Below are 20,164 nucleotides of genomic sequence, written 5' to 3'. Positions count from 1 at the left end.
GAAGAATAAACTATGTTTTAAAACTCTCAAATTCCTAGATTGATAACAAATAAATAAAATAGATGCCAAAAGAGAAAAAGAGAGCACCAGGGATGCAGGAAACTACAGAAAATATTAAATAAGATTTCTGAGATAGTACCAGATATATTTTTACAACAATAGATACTAAGTTAACCAACTTATTATTGAAATAAACACCATAATATAGGCTTAAAAAAAAGCCCACAGAATGTAACCATAGGATAGTATTTTAAGAGTACTAGTTTTGGTAGTGGAGAAAATTGAGTTCAAATGTTACTTCTGCCATTTTCTAGTTATAACCTCTTTCCTAAAGGGAAATTTATTTGGCCTATTTATCTCAATTTCCTAGTTTATAAAATGTGAATAAAAATGACTGATTGTAGAGAGGATTGAATGAGATAATATCTATAAAGTTCAGTGCCTAGCACCACTAAACATTCAATAATAATAACTATTATTTATAATGTTTGTTTTAAAATGATGTGTGTAAATAAAAGAGAGGTAAAAATCAAAGGAGTGTTGTCCAAAATACACTGATAACTGAAAAAACTGATACAATATAAAATGAAAATACCAAAGAGGCAGAGTTAGACTTAAAAAAAAGTGATCATTTCTACAAAGAAACAAAAACCACTGAGGGGATTGAAGCCTTAAGCCTGGAGAAGTCTGAATCCAGACGCACACAGAGGTGGCTGGGAGTCTAGCTCTTTGGAGTAATGGGGCCACAGAGGTTACATATGAAATGGTGGACCTAAGTCTGGCTCACTACTTCAATAAGAAGCTGCAAAAAATTTGGCCAACTGCTGCCTGGGTCAATAGCTTATACGGAGTTGCAGGCATTGAAAGGTGGAAGGATAAAGACACAGCCTCATAAGCAAATATTATTAAAGGGAAGCTGAAAATCACCATTATAATATTTGGATTCAGACTAGAAACCCAGGAATCCAGATAGAGGCAACTGGAAAACCATTAGTCAGGGATGTATGAACAGAGAGAGAGCCAAGAGACAATACAAAAATCTTATGACCAACATTAACCTGGCAAAACAAAATTCTAAAACATAGCAAGAAATCTAGCGCTAAGAAAAACAACCAACTAAATCAATAATTGGAACATTCACTCCAATGAATTTGATTTTACAGAACTGTCTGACAGTGGCCTCACCATGAGTATGTTTATAATGTACAGAGATAAATAAAAGAATCATACCTGTAAAATGAAGTTATTAAATAAACACAGACAGAAAAAAGATAAGGATAGGTGAATAAAAATCAATCAGAAATCTTAAAAATGAAAAAAAATTCACTGACATAAAATGCAGTAAATGGGATAATTTAAGATTGTGAGATTTCAAGGAGAGGATTAAGTGAGTTGGAAAGTGATATTAAGGAATTCAGTCAGAAAAAAAAAATCACAGAAAGTAAAAATGTTTTTAGAAAATGGAAGAGCAGTTGAGATATGGTAAATTGACTAGGAAACACCAATAGATATCTATGAAAATCCCAGAAGAAGAAAATGAAGGTAATGACAAAGAAACAATAAAAGAAAAGAAAATAGCTAAGAAATTTCCAGAATTAGATTTTTGAAATTAAAAAATAATATCCTGAGTTCATGACCAATAATTCAAAATAAATCCACATCCAGACACATTTCAGAGAAATTGTAAGACATTAACAATATAGTAAATCTCTTAGAAGTTGTGAAAGGGAAAAGGCAGACTACTTACAAAGAGAAGAAAAAATAGATTGATAGCAGACTTCTCTTAAGTAATAATAGCTGACAGAACAATCATCTAAGATATAATTGAGTAATATCTTCAAATGCTGAGCAGAGATACTCAGATAAATTGCTATTTAAGATAAAAGATAAAGACATTTTTAGATATACATAAGGAGTGTACTACCCAGGGCCCTCCATAAAGAATTACTAACAGATGTAATTCAACAAGAAGAAAAGTAGGCCCCCCAAAGAAGCTACAGAATCCATAAATAACGGTGGGCACAGTAATAACTAAAATAAATGAGTAAATATAATTAAGTATTGATCATAAAAATCAATGATAACCACTTTCTTATATGTTTAAAACAAGTAAAACTAAAACTATTTAACAATTACAATAGTGAGAGTGATACTGAAGAGGCAGATAAAACATGTTAGACACCTTTTTCCCCCTCCTTTTTTCCTTAGGAGATAGCCAGAAATACTAAAAAGTGGATTTAATTTTTTGTTAGAAAAGTATGTAGTTAGGTGTACACACAAAAATTTTAGCATGAGTACTAAAAGAAGATAAGCCACCTATAGATTTCAAGCCCAGCAGTAAAATCCATATACTAAGGTCACAAAAGAATTTTCAAAAAATTGCTTTCAGTCAAAACTATATAAAACACATCTTATTATTGTAATGCAATTAAATTCAGAATCAGTAATAAAAATAGAACAAATACACATTTAGAAAGTAGAAACATACACTTCTAAATAACTTAAAGGTTAAAAGTAAATCAAAACAGATATTAAAAAGTTTTTAAAATTGAAGAAAACTTCATATCAACACATGCTCTGCAGCTAATGAGAAACTTGCTATGCAGATAATGAGAAATTTGAATGAGAATTTAGAGAAAAATTCATTTTAAAAATAATTTAAATTATTAAAATTAAATGACTAATAATTCAACTCAGGAATCTAGAAAAAATGGTTTACATTAAAAAGTAGAATAAAAAATAATGTTGACAAAAGCAGAAAGTAATGAAGTAGAATACAAAGACATAATAAAGTAGATAAATAAAATCAAGAGCCAGTTTTTGAAAAAAAATAAATGAAACAAAAATGTCTAACAACAAGTGAAAGAAGAGAAAAGGCTAAAGTAAATACTGTTAGGAATAAGAAGGGGATATAATTAAAATTAAAAGTCACAAGACTATTTTGAACAGCTTTGTACACATAAATTTAAAAGTGTAGATTAACTAACTGTATATTTTCCAAAAAAAAAATTCTTAAAATTGACTTAAAAAGAGATAGAACATTTGAATAAACCAATAGCCATGGACAAAATGGAACTGATAATTAAAAGTCCACCCTACACTATGCTGACAGAAAATACCAAGTCCTGATGATTTTAGAGGTAAGTTTAACTAAATCTTCAGAACAGGTAATCTGTATAATATAAAAACCATTTCTAAATAGAAAAAAATAAGAAAGAAATACTGCTCAACTTATTTTATGAGGCTAGTATCACCATGACACCAAAACTCTTCAATAACAGTTTTAAGAAAGAAAAGTTAAAGACTATCTCTCCATGCAACATACTACATAAACTATCAGCAAAGTAAACTCAACTGTGGATATAAAAAAGTATACCAGGACCAAGTTTTTTTTTCCAGGAATGTAAGAAATGTTCAATATTAGGAAATTTATTAATATTATATAAAATGTTAACATATTAATGGGAAAATTTATCATATTATTGGTGAAGAAAATGCATTAGATAAAATTCAACTAGTATGCTTGATTAAAAATGCTTAGCAAACTTTAAATAGATGATGATAACTTTGTTACAATAATTTTGATTTATCACAATCCTAAGCAAATACATTTCCATTAAAGAAAGAAACAGAGCATATCTATTATCACCGCTTCTATTCAGTATTATATAGAGGTCTCAGTAATGCAATATGACAGGAAAAAGAAATTAAACATTTAAGAATTGAAAGTTAAGAGACAAATATTATTTACTGATGATACACATGTCTATGTAGAAAATCTCAGAGAATTTCCAGTTTAGCCAGGAGAACTCATAAAAGAGTTCAGTAAAGTTGCTGAGTCTAAACTAATAATAAACAATAAAGCGGAAAACAGATTCCATACATAATAGCACAAAAATCTAAGTTATATGAGAAGAAATCTAACAAAATAGGTTCAAACAAGACCCTCTGATTAAGTAGAGGAATATAGTCTGTTAACAGTCAGAAAGACACAGTGTTATAAAAATACCAATTCTCCTCCAGATTATTCTCTAAAGTTAATGTAAATACAAATAAAATTCAGCAGGGCTTTTGCCAAACTTGCCTAAAATTCATATTGAGTAGTAAAAGGCCAAGAGATGCCAAGAGAATTTTAAAGAAGAACAATGTAGTGAGATTCACCCTATTAAAAGCTATGGTAATTATGGCACCATGGGGTTACCAGAAGAGTAGAGAAACAGTCCATTGGATGAAATAAAGATCTTAAAAACAGATTTGATGTAGGCAAAAAATGGCATTATAAATTAGTGGGTAAGGATGACTAATTTGTTAAATGGTGCTGGGACAATTGGGTCATCCACATGGAAAAAGAATAAAATAGGGTGCATGGAAGATATCATATACAAAACTAAATGCCAAAAAGATTATAGATCTAAATGTAAAAGACAAACTTTAAAACTGTTAGAAGAAAATATAGGATCTTCTTAAGGATCATGTCACATGGAAAGATTTTTTTAAATGACATAAGAGCATAAACCATATAGGAAAATATCAATAAACTTAACTGCATTAAAATTAGAAGCTTGGAAAAATAAGTGCTACTCTAGACAGTTAACAGAAAAACTATAAACTGAGAAAAGATACTTGCAATCTATGTTGCCCAAAGGATGAGACTTCAGAATATTACAACAACAACCAAAACCAAAACCAACAGCTGTCCAAAACAACAATAGCAAAGCAAATAACCCAATAAAAAGATTGGCAAAGATATAAATACACAACACACATGAGGAAATCCCAGTGGTTTACAAGTGAAAAAATTTTTAAATGATATATTAGTCTATTCCCCTCAGACTGACAAAAATGTAAAACCCTTGGCCACTCCAAATGTTGTGAAGCATATGGAGAAGCTCTCATAGACTGCTAATGAGAATATAAATTGGTACTACCCCCTTAAAGAGAGAAATTTTATAGTTCTTAGTAAAGTTAGTAAACTTTAGTTAAAAAAAAATAAAATTTAGTGAAAAATTTTAAATGCATTTAAAATGCATCTTACAGTTCAGCATTTCCCCCTCTGTGTACAAACATGTACAAAATGTTCATTACAATTCTGGTGGTGTTTGGGAACTCTTGGAAATAATATTTAACAATTAGAGACTTAAATTTTAGTGACACATACAGTAGAATGCACTTTATAAAAGCCATAATATATGGCTTAGGTAAAGCTAATTCATGATGATAGATGTCAGAATAGTCTGGCTTGTTTTTAACCTTTTGTTAAAGTTTTGGAGAATATCACCTGCAAGGGGGCACGAGGGACTCTTCCTAGCTATTGTGAATTTTTGTATCTTGGATTGAGTATTGTCACACGGATGTATACTTACATAAAAGCTCACCAGCTCTACATTTAACCTGCGTACTTCACTGTATATAATTTATAATGGAGTAATATAAGATTAAAACAGATTTGGAAATAAATTTTCCACATTAATTAAGATTTGTTAAACCCGGGTGCTGAATTCTCATATGTTAACTTTATTCTTTATATTTTTATATGTTTGAAATATTTTACATAAAACATTGATAATACAAAGGCTACTGCTTTTCCTAACTAGAATTAATCAAAGTAAACTGAACTCCCTAGTGGCATCTTCTCCTCTTCACAGGAATCAGTAAGCACTTCACAGCCAAACATACGTAAAAAGTGATCATTTTGTTGCATCAAAAGTAAAACTTCAATTCATTTCTTGATCATGGGTAGAATCTGAGCTTTCTTAAATGATTGAACGGCAGCAGGTATTCTACCAATGCACAAAGATCATTCACCCATTTAGGTTTTTCAGCTGATGAAGTGGGGAACGTATTGTCAAAGGTTTTTTTTGATGTGAATCAACAGGTGGTTTGGCATCAATATTGCTATTTGTTCCTGGGTTTCACCTCTGGTTTCAGAAAAAAAAAAAAAAAAAAAAAAAAAAAAGAGACGATACCTTTTCAATGCTGTATTTCAAGTCAACCATATGGAAAGCAAGGTTTTATTCCAGCCAATTCTCTTTCTCTCAAAATGTGGAGGAAAAGTGCCAGCCACTGCTACTCTTGCCACCAGCCACGGTACAGATGTTTGGAAAATGCAAAAATAGAGAAACGAAACAAAAAGAAAACCCTCAAAAATAAGTTTTGCATAAATGAAAAATAAGAGTATATAATTATCATAGCTGCAGAAAGGTAAATGCATTTTAAATTTTTTCCCTTGTGTTAAACTAAAAGAACCAAAACAAACAAAAACGCTGATGTTTTAACTCCGTGTTTTGTTGAAACTGATGATTACAAGGACCAACTCAAACATGGCTAAAAGGGGGAATAAAAATCAGATTTCTTTTAATCTGATAAAAGATTTTTTATCTCCAAGAATGTTAGAATATGACCTACTTAAATGAATACTTATTAAAGGAGCAGATCCATTTAAAAATACATGTTTTCAGGTATTAAAATAAGAATGGAGAAAGTGTTTCTTTGAAATCTTGTTAAGAGAAAAGAAATCATTGAAATTATAATGGTTCCTTACACGACTCAGATAAAATACAGCTTGGGAAGAAATGTCTTCCAAACTGTTCAACCATGCATCCCTAAGTTGGCTTAGCTAATTTTCAGACCCAGTTTTTCCAAAAGCAAATGTCCTATCAGGTTTAAGTACATCAATGTAGATTATTCAAAAAGATGTCTCTGTTTAAAAGAAGTTTTTTAAAAATATAATGTGATTTCTGAGAAAGTGTTGGCTGTATTGTAAGTCAGACCTCGATTTGGGCCCAGCTCTGCCCCAATCTTGTTGTGTTGATGTTATTAGACATATTTGGGTCTCAGTGTCCACATCTCTAAAGTGGGAGTGTGACACAAAGTCACAGCCCTATCCTAAAGCTCCTTTCCAGTCCCACAATTCTATGAATCCAATGAAATTACTCCAGCATGAAGGCTTTTATTTTCTTCCTTCCTTTTTTGCTTCCTTAAAAATAAACAGTCAAATAAGTAAATATATGTTAAAACCACATACACTAATCATCTATCCTACTAATAGGAAGAGAGAATTTTTTTTGTTGCCATTATCTATTCCCTAATGTGTATTTAAAAAGAGAGTTTCCATAAAAATTTTTTATTTTTTCCCTGAATCAAAAATAGTGTATCATTTCTTTGCCATTTAAGTTCTAGTAAGAAAGAAAACAGAAAGTCATTATAGAAATCATATTAGGAACTTGAAGAAGGAAGAAAAAGTCACTAAACTCCATTTACATGTTTTCTTTTACAGAAGATGTAAGATGCAAGTGCCGCCTCAAGCTTCCCTTTCCAGGGGCAATATCCTTAACTGTGTGAAACACAGGACCCTCTTCACACACCCTTCCCACCTGTCTTCTAAGGCAACAAAGCTGAGGTATAGATTACAGCCTGAGATACTTGGGGTGGGAGTAAACATTTCATCTGAGAGACAGTACTGTGGTCAACTTGTCAAATCTAAAAGTGAGTTAAGCCCCATCACTACGCTGGCAAGAAATTTGGGTTCTCATGGCTGAACAATGATAATCATTTTTACACAAGACTTTTAAAAATGAAAGCACCTGAGGCACCAGCCAGAAAGTAAGCCTGGGAATGCACGTTTTTCTGTCAATATTCAAATCAGATAAGACACTCTCAATGCACCCCTAATGGAGGGTCTGAAAAGGACGCAGGGCACCTGACACCTTGGTGAATAAAAGAAGCTCAGCTTTACTGAAAAGGTCAAAGTGTCTGAGGCCGATGCTCCATTGTTCTAAGTGCTGATGTGCCTCAGGCAGCAGCAGAGGCAGAATTCGTGGGGGCAACAGGCGAGGCTTCTGTTACAGCCCCCAGCTCTGGTTTGCATGCTGATAAGCCTGTGACCCACCAGACTCATGCTCAGGGAACACCGAGTATGGGTCCCCCGGGAGGGGAGGGCTCCGCAAACAGAAAGGCAAGAGTCTGAAGTCGCCCAGTGTCTGAGCACTCCCTACTGGCTGCTGACGTTGGAGACAACTGGTGGTGTCTTACAAAGGGCTGTCACAGGTTTCTGTGAGGAGGCTGATGGACATACCTCATTTTTAGGGGATAAGAGCATGGCTCTGATTAGGTTTAGATAGCTCCAGATGTTACACTAAATGAGGAGGAGGTGGGGCTACTGATAAAAGGAAATCCAAGAACTGGCAAAACCTGTATAAAACTGGTAAGGACCTACTGTGTAGCACAGGGAACTATATTCAGTTTCTTGTAATCAGCTATAATGGAAAAGAATCTTAAAATATACATGACTGAATCGCTTTGCTGTACACCTGAAACTAATATTGGAAATCAACTACACTTCAATAAAAAATTTAAAAAAACCTGCCATACAATTTTCATTAACTCTTTCAGCAACAGTAGCTCCCCCTTATTCGAGGGGGTATGTTCCAAGACCCCAAATGGATGCCTGAAACTGCAGATAGTACCGAACTCCATACACCATGTTTTTTTTTTTTTTAACATATACATACTTAGGAAAAAGTTTGATTTATAAATTAGGCACAGCAAGAGATGAACAACAGCTCATAATAAAATAGAACAATCATAACAATATACTGTAATAAAAGCTATGTGAATGTGGTCTCTCTGTCTCTGACTCAAAATATATTTTTGTACATTTAATGACTTTAATTTAAGCACCTATGACTTGTGGCCATAGCTATTGCAGTTTGAGGTGCAACAGCAAAACTAGCATGAATTTCTTTCTCCTTCTTCATGGTTTCGTGGATAGAAGGTTCATTCTTGCCATAGATCTTAGCAATATCAGTATACTTTTTTTCTTTAGGAAGTTGAGAACTTTCACCTTTTCAATTAAAGGAAACTTTTACAACTTCTCTTTGGCATATCTGATCTGTCAGCATTACTACTTTTGTGCTTTGGGGCTATTATTAAGTAAAATAGGGTGATTCTAACTCAAGCACTGTGATACTGTGTCACAGTCGATCTGATCTGATAACCGAGATGCCTACTAAGTGACTAACTGGTGGGATACACTGGACAAAGGGATCATTCACATCCTGGGTGCGAGATATCATCATGTTATTTAGAATGGTGCACAATTTAAAACAAATGAATTGTTCATTTCTGGAATTTTCCATTTAATATTTTTGGACCACAGTTGACCGTAGGTAACTGAAACCACAGAAAGTGAAGCCATGGATAAGGGGTGGGGGGACTTCGGTATAAATGTTTTATAAACTATGTACAAACCAGTGTATGCACAGGTGTCTATTTGGGGTGGAGGGGGTGTGGGAGGAAATGCATTTTGGTGCAGCTCATTTTTTTCCAGCAGTAGGAATCCTTGGGACAGTCCATTGTGTTCACAACATTTATGTTTCACCAGAACAGCCAACCCATAAACTTGATGGAACTGCACCATACAGCTGCACCTAAGCCCCAGACAGGTAGGTCCTTGTTTACTGGGACAAGCCTGGGGTAGCAATACTGGTATGTCCCCAGACCTCTGCTCTGTTAGGGTTCTTCTGTATAAGATGAAGGTCAAAATGGCAGCCTGCTAAAAGCAGAAGCATTTCAATTGCAGGAATAATTTGCTTGTCATCAACTTGTTAATGCAACAGTCAAACATTTCTTTGACATGTACAGTATCAGCTAGCTTCAGCAGATAAAGGGTCTAGAACAGGAAGATGCTGCAGATGCTTTAGCTCGGAGGAAGGCTTGGCAGAGCCAAAACGTCAGAAGGGCCTATTTGTTCCATACTTTCCATCGGGCTCAGTGAAAGAAATGTTAGATTACTGCAATGACAAGTTTGTGACAAGCAAGTCATTTGTGCAACTGGTGCGCTCCTGTTTTTATCTGTTTACCATTCCGACTTGTGAATGCCATTTCAAGCACTTACAGGATTTCTGGCTCCCATTAAGGGGAAATGGTTTCTCCATGTTTAGAATTTTCTGCCTCAAAGAGAATTACTAAGCAATTATTTATCCCTGTGGTCACAGTGTCACACAAAAGCACTCTTGAGTTGTTTAGTTGGACTCTGAATCATGAAATGGAGTCCTGGGGACTGGATAGCTTGGAGCATCAGAAATTTCTCATCTAGTTTATTGGAAAGACTACAAAGCAAGCCTGTAAGAGTCAATAAAACTGTGGCCAGCTTGAAATACCTTGCTCTTTTGCTCTGGGATCATATATCAAGGCCATATGTTTCAAAGCACATAAACTCACATGTAATGAGTAGATCCTGAGAAGCCAAGGCCTGACTATGTCACAGACACTGACATGTGATCTAACACATGAGAGTTTTGGTGACAAGGACTGTTTCAACTGTTGAGATGGGAATTTACATGGCCTTCTCCCTGTATTCTGCGGGTAACCAGGGGGCCAATCCAAATCCAGAAAGCATTTTAGGTGCGGGGTAAAAGGTAATATCATGATGTGAAATTAACACTGGGGTCATCCTCTCTAGGCTGACTTTTGCATAGTAAATGGAGACCCTGGAGGATTTCAGATCAAGAATTCAAGATGGTCTTATTGGATCCTTCATCTGGGATTGCTGAGTGACTTTTAGTGAGTCATTTTAACCTTCTGGGAGGAGAGTATAAAACAAAAATACCTCTTCCTTGTTCACCTGACATGAATGGTCTCAGGCTCAGTGTTATAAAACATAAAGAATGCCTTCAGAACTCAAGAACAAGGATAGTTATTTCCTAAAAGTCACATATTCTTTTTTATAGTTTAAGGTTTTTGTACATTGCTGGTACTGAAATGATAAGTGATTGTGGGTATACCTCTTAAAGAACATGGAAGCATGAAGTTTCGAAGCTTGGAGACAGGCACTCACAGCTCCTGGGGAAGCGAGTCAAAGCTGGGACAGAGGTTGGAATGTTAAGGACCAAACAGAAAGTGATGATGTAAAACTAGGCAGAGCTTGGTATGGGTGACTAGAGAATGTTGCAGAAATGGATAACTATCCTTGCTGAATAAAAACTTCATTGTTAATAAGCATTTGCCAGACACCACATGCATTACACAGTTTACACGTGTAATAGCATCTTGACAACAGCTCCATGGTGTGTGTATTATCAAACTTTCTTTCAACACGTGGAAACTAAAACTTAGAGAAACTTAAATATTTTACTATAAATCTGTAAGTAGCAGAGGTTTGAAACTATTTCCCCTTAATCCAAAGCCCTGATCATTTTAACCACTGAAGAACTAAAGTCATTTCCACCACCTTCAGAAGCCTTTTCTCTCCAGTTCACTGGAAAACATTTTCACCTGAAAACGGAGCTACTGGAGAACTTACTATAAAAAGCCCAGTGAGAACATCCTGGCGCAGCTGTGCTGCTGGCCTTCTTAAGCCTCTGGGAGAGCTGAGCTTCATCAAGATGTCGTCCCTCTTGCCTCAGCTCGACCTAGTCCTGCTTTATTACACGAAGAAGAGAAGAAAGGGATTCCAACCTCGTCACAGATCTTTGTGCTGTGAATGCAGGGTGTTTGGCTGCATCTCCTGCGTCCATGCCAACCTCTTCCCCTCCCTTCACGTGCATAGCCTTCAGTTCACCCTACCCTCTGCTCCGATGTTACCTCCAGGGAGCCTTCTTTTGTCACTTGTCTGCTATTGTTTTTAGGTGGGGGAAGGGGCGGACATCTTTCTTCCCATGACAAGTTTTACTGAAACAGTCTAAACTTCAAACTTCACACAGAATGTCGTCTTTGTTCAGTCTTCTGCTTTGTTTCTCTTTAATGATAGCTTTGCCACAGGTCCTGCTCTTCCTGTGTAACTCAGAGCTATGCAAATCAAACTGGTAAGCAAGACTTCGCAGCTGCTCCATCTTAAAATGAGTATGTGTCCAGGAGGTGGAAGCCTCTGAGTGAAGCATGTCTTCTGAATGTTACGTGGCTGCTCCCCTTGTACGAGTGGCAAAGAACAAGCTCAGTGAGATCTGCGTTGACATTCCTTGGTCTCTTTTTAGTGTGTGTTCAGAATGGATCATAAGAGGTTTTTAGCTTAGGAAAACTTTTTGTTTCACAATATTTCTACTTTTTTTTTTTCCAACTTCTAGGGGTTTCCCCAAGCATAGGATTCTTACTTAAAAACTACGCAAGAAGACATCATGCATAATGTAGAATCATCAAATCACAGAGCAACATGTAAAGGACCCTGAATACCCTAGGACTTGTTTGCCCGCAGTGGCCATCCAGCCTCTGCTGCACCCCGCCAGGGGGCTGGGGCCCACAACCTCACATACAACCCAAGCCTGCTTTAGGACACTGCTATTTGTTCAAAATGTTCTTCCTTATATTCAGCCTTAACTTGTCTTTCTAAAATTCCCCATTATGGCTTCTAATTCTTTCTCACTGCACCTTTCAGTCCTGAGAGCTTCATGGAACTAGTGGTTTAATGGCTCATTTGACAACAACACTTGTGTATCTCATATAACAAGGGGTTTAGATCATCCTGCCTGTCCCTCTCCCCTCACCGCATATAAGTTAAATTCCCATTCTACCCCTCTGACAACGCCTGGAGACACGAAAGTCAGTCAGTCTACTCAGATTCTTCATTTCCATTTAGATGTAGCTAACACATGTGGCAAAGTATTCTTAATCTCTTTGATTTTCTGTCCTGTTCCGTGGAAGATCCTGCTAGACAACCTCAGGCAGATTTGCCAGCTATAGCTATTCACAGGGTGACCATATGATTTATCGTTCAAACAGGGACACTTTTTGAGGGTGAAAGAACCCAATGAAAAATTATACCAAGACCATAGGCATAAACCAGAAATGTCCCAGGTAAATCTATACAGTACCTTGCACCAACCTTCACCCCAACACCCATCTCTTTGTACTGCAGTTATCTGTTTCCACATCTGCTTCTCCCACCAGTCTGTGAGCTCTCTTCAGCAATGGACACATTTATTTGTGTACCTCTATTTCCCAGAAGAGTATTTGGCAAGTAGGAAGAGCTTGGTATATGTTTTTTTTAAAATTTTTAACTAAAGATAGCCTTTTTTCCACTTGTGTTCTGTGGATCTCTCCCCTTATTTAAATCAAATGCCACCAACACATTTTGGCTTCATATTCTTGGAGATGAATCAAAAATACTTAGTGCCATAGGAAGGGAATGACTTAAGCTTAATAGAAATGGGCTTGCCTCTGAGTATTGAGAGCAATAAGCAGAGTGAAATGCGCTACCTTTCCAAAAGAAAAGTCTACTTCACCTTTTTACAGAACACTGAACAATGTTCTAATCTCTTTGTCCACAAGTAAATTTTTTCAGCAGCTGTACCCACAATTCCAAGCTTGTAGTACATCAATTATTCTAGGTGATGATGGTAACACAGTGTGATGGTTACATATGTGACTATATGGAATGAAGGGTAACATCGTGAGATTCCTGAGAATTCTCCACTAAAACACTGGTGGCACCTTCACCTCGGCCAAGCACATTTAGTAGTCCTAGTGGATTTTCGCGGTTTTTGCTTCTGAATAACAGTGGGTTTTAAAAAGAGAGAGAAGAAGAGAGTCCTGAAAAATGTGAATCACCTAGAGAAGCCATTTCTTCCCTCTCCCTGACACATTTAGACCATTCCATAAAGATGTGAGTCTATCCTGCTTAGGTTAAAGAGCTGCACAGAAGACAAACCCAGAACTTCCTCTCAGTGTTGAGAAGCCTCACTATCAAGAGCCTACCTTTTCATCAAACTTAAAGATTTTCTTTGCAGAATAAAAGCCTATTTCATCACTATGGGGTCTCAGTGAAGAAAAGAGAGAAAGTCTCATTTCTTCCTTTCCATCACTTGCTTAAAAACTAGTATTAGCTCACTATCTCAACCTTCCTTTTTTAAGGCAAAAAACAATCTCAATGGTTTGGCTTTTCCTTAAAGACCTTTTTTTTTTTTTTAGTTTAAAATTTATATTTTACCGGGAGGGGTTTTATAACTCTTTCCCTCCAAGACACTCACATCCAGTTTTAGCTGAATATTAAACAAGCATGATGAAGTGTCTGATCTACGCTCAGAGGAAATAGTAGAAATGCCCATATTCTTCGTGCTTTTTATGCCGTCTACTATTACAGCTATTTTTAAATTTCAGTTTTACATTTCTCTCTCTTGGTTAACTTTCTACGCTCTATTTCTAGATGCTATTTTGCCCACAAAGCTAGTCATTCTTTATTTTCAGTCCATCAATGATGTTTACCAAACGGTTAAAGATAATTGAGAATATAAGACTTGCAGGAAGATTCAAAAGAAACAAAGTTCTATGCCTTCCCTTGCATATAACACATTTATGGAGAAAGAAGATAATCCCACATAAAAGCAGCAATGTGGCTATGCATATTCAGGTATGTGGTGTTGTTTAGGACCTATTAACACATGCAAGCTCACATGGCTGTATGAACTCATACACCTGATGAGGGAGCAATGGGATGAGATGCTCTTGTGATCTTTATTTTCCCTCCTGAAGAATACTAACATTAACTTTTATTTAACATTATTCTGTTTATTTTCTGTTTCAGGGAGTGTCCATTTCAAATGACTGTCCTTTTTCTGAAGTGGTCGGTTATACCTATGTCTCAAATTGCTGCTATCTGGACCACTGTGCATAAAATCACTGTACATTGAAAGTGTGCATTCCCTGTCCTCAACATCTAAAACAGTGATTTACAGTTGTTTAAAATCTCTGGTGCCCTGTTGCTCATGTGATTTTGTATCGCTCTGCCCTGACTACTCTTTCTTAAAATATAATTTTACATTAAAATTGGCTTCGTTTTTTGAGATTTTGAAATACTGCTACCAATAATTTAGAACACACTGAGTTTAATATTGGACATGTGTCTAGATAATCAAGGTAATCAAAAACCAGAATCCAGAATGGCAGAGCATTTCTCCACATTGAGTTTGAAATCCAAATAATTTCCTGAGAATTCTAAAGTGCTTGGCACCACATAAACAAGTTACAAATCTTGTTTTTTTTTGTCATTTGAGACAAAAATCAAAAGTTCTGCTATTTATGTGGAGTTAGATCATAACTCGAGCTTTGCCTTAGTTTACCAGAGCTCTCACTGGACCAAGAAAGAAGACAAGGTATCAACCAGTATGGCACTGTGCTGGTTAATACCTAGAGTCCTAATGCTGTCAAAGGATTGCCACATCAGTTTTACCAGGGCTTTCTTGGGATGTTTTATTGCACATAGGTTAGATTTCCATGTTTATAACTTGCAGATAGTGGTATTAAAATGGTTGTATATGGTACAGTTTCCCAAATAGTGAGTTTCATTTCATTTTGGCAGAGAGGAGACAATGAAGGTAAATATAAAAGTATTATCACTCACAAACAGAAAGCTGAGCTGGAGCATAACTGCGCCCTTCTTGGGTGATCAGCCACAGAGCACCATTTACGTAGGAGTTTGAATTTCTGTATAGACCTTAGTTTTAAATTGCATTGAATATAAACATAACAATGTTAATAAGCAGCTCATTTATTAAATTTATAGAGAAACTTTCTCCAAAACATATTACTCAGTCCAGTCTACTACTTTGTGCAGTCTGTTCTCTATTTTGATCCATCTATTGTTTTTACAGAATTTTATTCTATAAAAATCAATATTATGTATTTTCTAAACAGCATAATCTATTCTTATATCCAGTCTATTCCACTCCCAACATACAATTCCAAGACATTCACACACATTACTCAACATTCATTACTTTTGGGCACACGGATGGTCTCTGGGTCCAGGGCTGCTAGTTAAACAGGTAGCTTCCAAGCCTGCTACATGAGTAGAAACCGAAAACTGCTACATGAGTAGAAACCGAAAACTATATGCTTTATAGTTACTGGGTAAAAGAGGGCTTTCATTATGGAGAAATGTATAGTTATTTCAAAAGCAGTGGCTTTCAAAGGCAATGGCCCCCCATTCTGGTGTATGTACACCAGAAATTTGGTATCACCTCCCTGCCCTCGACCCTTTTTAAAAGTAGATCTTGAGGTGAGTACTAAAAAGCACTCCGTTGGTAGTAATAACAGCTCTTACTTGGGGTCCTTTTGAGTTAAAAGTTGGCAAGAGGGCTTTTTAGGAAGGTAGAAATAGTAATCATTATCAAAAATTCTATTATTCATAAATTAAAAATGAGACTGACACTTTATCAGCCAAAAAACAGAGGGGGACGAATTTCTGAATAAAGGCACCCTTGGGACTAGGACCTAACACAGAACTGGAACTGGCAGGCCCTTTACCTCTGGTGCCTTTTGAAGTGGGGGCTGTGGGCCTCTGGTGGTGTCGAGCACTAAGGTATTACAGAGGCATCAACAAGGCTCACCTCCAGAATAACAGCAGGTCTTACGTCATGTTAAGATAGACCTTTTAAACAAGCCTGCCAAGCATTCTGTTAATTGTTAGCCATACAGTCAGGCAGCGATTTCTTTTTTGGCAGGGGGAGCCAAGGCTGTTAAGAGTCAATACATGTGCCTTCTCTGCTGAGGGGATCAGACGCACTCCCTCAGCGCTTTTGTCCCGCTGTTCTCGTTTCTCTCATTTCACTCTGTGATTAGTAAACAAAATATACACCAGGGAAGAAAGAGCTGAAGAAGTTGCTAGGATTTCTAAGGAAGAAGAACCCAAATCTTGCCTGCTTTAGGCAAGAGAATGTTTTAGTGTTAATGAAAAGAGATGGTTAAATTGCAGCCCATCAAATTTCAAATACAGTTCCAAAGTGTGTCTAAAATGATCCAAAAGAAAACAAAATTCCTCCTTTCCTTAGCTATAAATTCTGCAGGCTGATCCTGTGTTCTCATCTCATTCCTGTTTCTTGCTCTGCCTCAGAAAGGGTTAGTATCTAACGTTAAACAGTGTACAGCAAAGAACAGAAATAATGTATACTCGTAAAATTCTGAATCCAGAGTCAGAAGAGAGTAAGTTCTTAGCCCAACAGATGAGTCTCACTGACAGTAACAGAGATATGTTGCTAATTCATCCGTAGAAGGTGCTGAACATGTTCTCTAATATATCTTGAGATGAGGTTTTGGTGGTATAAAAGTCTTGTGGTTAATGCGGCATATTGTTGTTGTCGTTGATTTTCCTCCTCTCTGGGACCACAAAAACAGATCTAAGTCTAGACAGAGGAAGGGGAGCATGTTTATTTCTTCATTAGAAGCTGTACGTGTTACTATATTTTATTGTAAATGAATTAGGAAGAAAAATACCATATCCCTTGATGCAGGCCATGTTACATACAGATCCATGTATCCTTATGCTTTCCTTTTTCCTATTCTCTCAATCCTTGTGCCCATTTTTCCTTTTTTGAATTTGAGGCTTGCCTTTATATTACCAGATTATTTCTGGTGGCTGGAGCCCTTGTGACATTGTTTTGTTCAATCGTGCTGTCTGGTTCATACAAATTCCCAAGGGGCTTTTCTTGTACCAAAGATGATGACTGATTGAGTTAAAATGTCTTCTGTATTATGACATAAAATCAGAAGTTAGCATTTATTGCTGGTCAAAATGAACTTATGGCCCTACAAATAACTCATGATTATAAGGCAAATAAGTATGTGTATTTCCCTTCCTGAAGTACAACTAAAGTATAACTAAAGGGATGACTCTATATATTTCTACCACAAAATGGCAACAATAATTTGCGTCCAAATATAACCTAAGCAAAAAGAAACACCTAGAATATAATAAAAAATGTATTGCCTATGTATATAGCTATATGCAGATCTTTCTTGACTTGTGGAGTTACATCTTGATAAGCCCATCATAAGTTGGAAATATCTTAAGTAAAAAAATGAATTTGATACACCTAACCTACTGAAAATCATTACAGCTTGGCCTAGTGTACCTGAAACACACTCAGAACACTTACATTAGCCTACAGGTAGGCAAAACCATCTAATGCAAAGCCTATTTTATAATAAAGTGTTGAATATTTCACAGAGTTTATTTAATACTGTATTGAAAGTGAAAACCAGAATGGTTGTGTAGGTACAGAATGGCTGTAAGAGTATCAGTGTTTACTCTCATGACTGCGTGGGTGCTTGGGAGCTGCAGCTCGCTACTGCTGCCCGCCATCAGGAAAGAGTGTTGTACTGCATGCTGTTAGCCCAGGAAAAGATCAAAATTCAAAACCTGAAGTACAATTTCTACTGAATATATATTGCTTTTGCACCATCGTAAAGTCAAAAAATTGTTAAGTGGAACCATTGTAAGTGGAGAACTGTCTGTCTATAAAACCCACCAAATCAAGATGGTGCAATGATGCTGTTTACTTCAGTTTCATTACTGTATTTTTTTGAGATTCCTATTTTTGTATATAGAAGGGATGATGACATCATATAAATGAAGCAGACAAACAGAAAAGTGCAGAGGGCCAATGCTAGATGCCCATATACTGTCCACCAAGTATTGCCAGTGTGAGAGGATTTGACATGCTAATGTCATTTGGACTTGTTACTGAGACACTAAGAGCACGATGGCTGGCAGGCACCACATTTAAGTGCGGTTACCAAGGCCCCCAAATGTTGACAGAGTGCCAGATTCTAAGAAACTATTGATGTACACAGCCGGCCACAGCTCCAGACACCTCTCAGACAGAGTCTTTAAATGTCACAGATAAATGAATTTTCATGAAACTGGGAGAGAGAAAGGAAGAGCAAGATGAAAGAACACAGAATGAGAAGCAGAATAAGAAAAAAAGAAAGAAGAAAATCACTTTCAAAGCACTGCCATGAAAGTATGTGGCATCTCATTGCTGAAGTGCCTTACAAAGGATGTGAGATCAAGCCTTCTTGACACATTCTGTGTTACCAAACACTAGATCACCTTTAATAATTTCATTGTGTATTTAAAAAGGGAGATACATGTTAAACAATAGTTTCAACAAACTATTTCTGAACAAAGTATGGTTCAAATATAAGTACTGCAAAACTCAATCTTAAAAAAAGTTCAAAATAAAATAAAGTAAGGGAACCACAGGTACAAATAAACATGAAAACATCTCCTACTCAGTTCACTATGTATTCAAGAGGTTAAAAGTCACAGTGCCATGAAATCGTTATTTGCCAAGATATAGTTGTGTCCCCTGACAGTTTCCTTCCCAGAGTCCCACTGAAAGCAGTGACACCTAGTGGGTTTATAACAAGATATTGAGGAATACCTTCCTCCTTCACCTCTTTCTCCCTGCCTTTCCACAAAAAACACCTGCCAGGGAAATATATGAGGTAAGTCAGTTACTTGACACATGACAACAGGAATGAGCCATGGTTATAACTAGAACAACCAAGTGTTCCTTAGAAATCATGTGTAACCCAAAATACTTTAAATGTAAATGAAGCCTTTTCACTTTGAAAGTCTTCCATCTGCTGAGGGCACCTTCTCTTGACCTTGATGCACTGTGTCATTAAAAACAACCACATTTTCAAGGTTAGAATAGTTAGAATATGGCTTGCTTGTGCATTTACTTTTCTGTACTAGAGTTGTGCAATCTCTACATTTTACACAGAGCAATCATGCCAATGTCCACAAACATAATTCTTCCTCCTACTCAAAAAGCACATGGGTATTTTTTTTTTACATTCAGCAATAGGGTCATTTGCCTTCGTACTAGCATCACAGTAAGTCTTGATATAAATTATTTTTCCACATCTGGCTCCCTCTGTCTTGGGTACCTGGGACATTAGCAGGTCCATGGAGAATAAAGTTCCAAAGCTCAAATATTCAAAGGGATTTTATTTTTGCATCAACTTTTCAATGATTTCTTAGTGCTTTTCTTTTTTTTATGGTAAGAGATAAAATGAAAGAATTTAGAGTTCTTTCCAGGGGAAAAATAATTAGTTTCTCTGTTTTTAAAGGCTTTTATTTTGAAGACAAAATCAGTTTCAACTCAAATGTAAATCGCAGTAAAATCTCAGATACTGTAATCAGTAACTGCGTTAAAACTCTCAAGAAGTATGCCAACTTTCGCGGGAGGCCGCATTCAGCCAGCATCACAAAGAGACATGATCTACCTGGCCATCCTGACATTTTATACTGTAAAGTTATAGATCAAGACAACCACCTCTAATATGTTCATGCAAATACATATACATACATATAAGCACATACACCGATTTTTTTTCTCCTGTGAGTATATAAGAAGAGAGGTTTTGGTTTACTCTAGGCTAAAGT

General features: G+C 36.2%; 1 protein-coding gene across 22 annotated transcripts in view; it reads right to left on the bottom strand.

Moving 5' to 3' along the window:
- ZBTB20 (zinc finger and BTB domain containing 20) overlaps positions 1–20,164 on the bottom strand; it is a 758,440-nt gene that overhangs the window by 237,828 nt on the left and 500,448 nt on the right. For 2 of the 22 annotated variants that reach the window (XM_031451625.2, XM_064495070.1), the window contains one exon: positions 5,967–6,066. The exons of the other annotated variants lie outside the window; for them this stretch is intronic. The gene's annotated coding sequence lies outside the window, so the exon portion shown is untranslated. The remainder of the gene's footprint in view (positions 1–5,966; positions 6,067–20,164) is intronic. 22 annotated transcript variants of the gene reach the window in all.

The sequence above is a fragment of the Camelus dromedarius genome, chromosome 2 (assembly GCF_036321535.1).
Source record: "Camelus dromedarius isolate mCamDro1 chromosome 2, mCamDro1.pat, whole genome shotgun sequence".
Lineage (NCBI taxonomy): Eukaryota > Metazoa > Chordata > Mammalia > Artiodactyla > Camelidae > Camelus > Camelus dromedarius.
The sequence above is the reverse complement of the archived record's forward strand: the minus strand, read 5'-3'. Positions and strand labels throughout refer to the sequence as shown.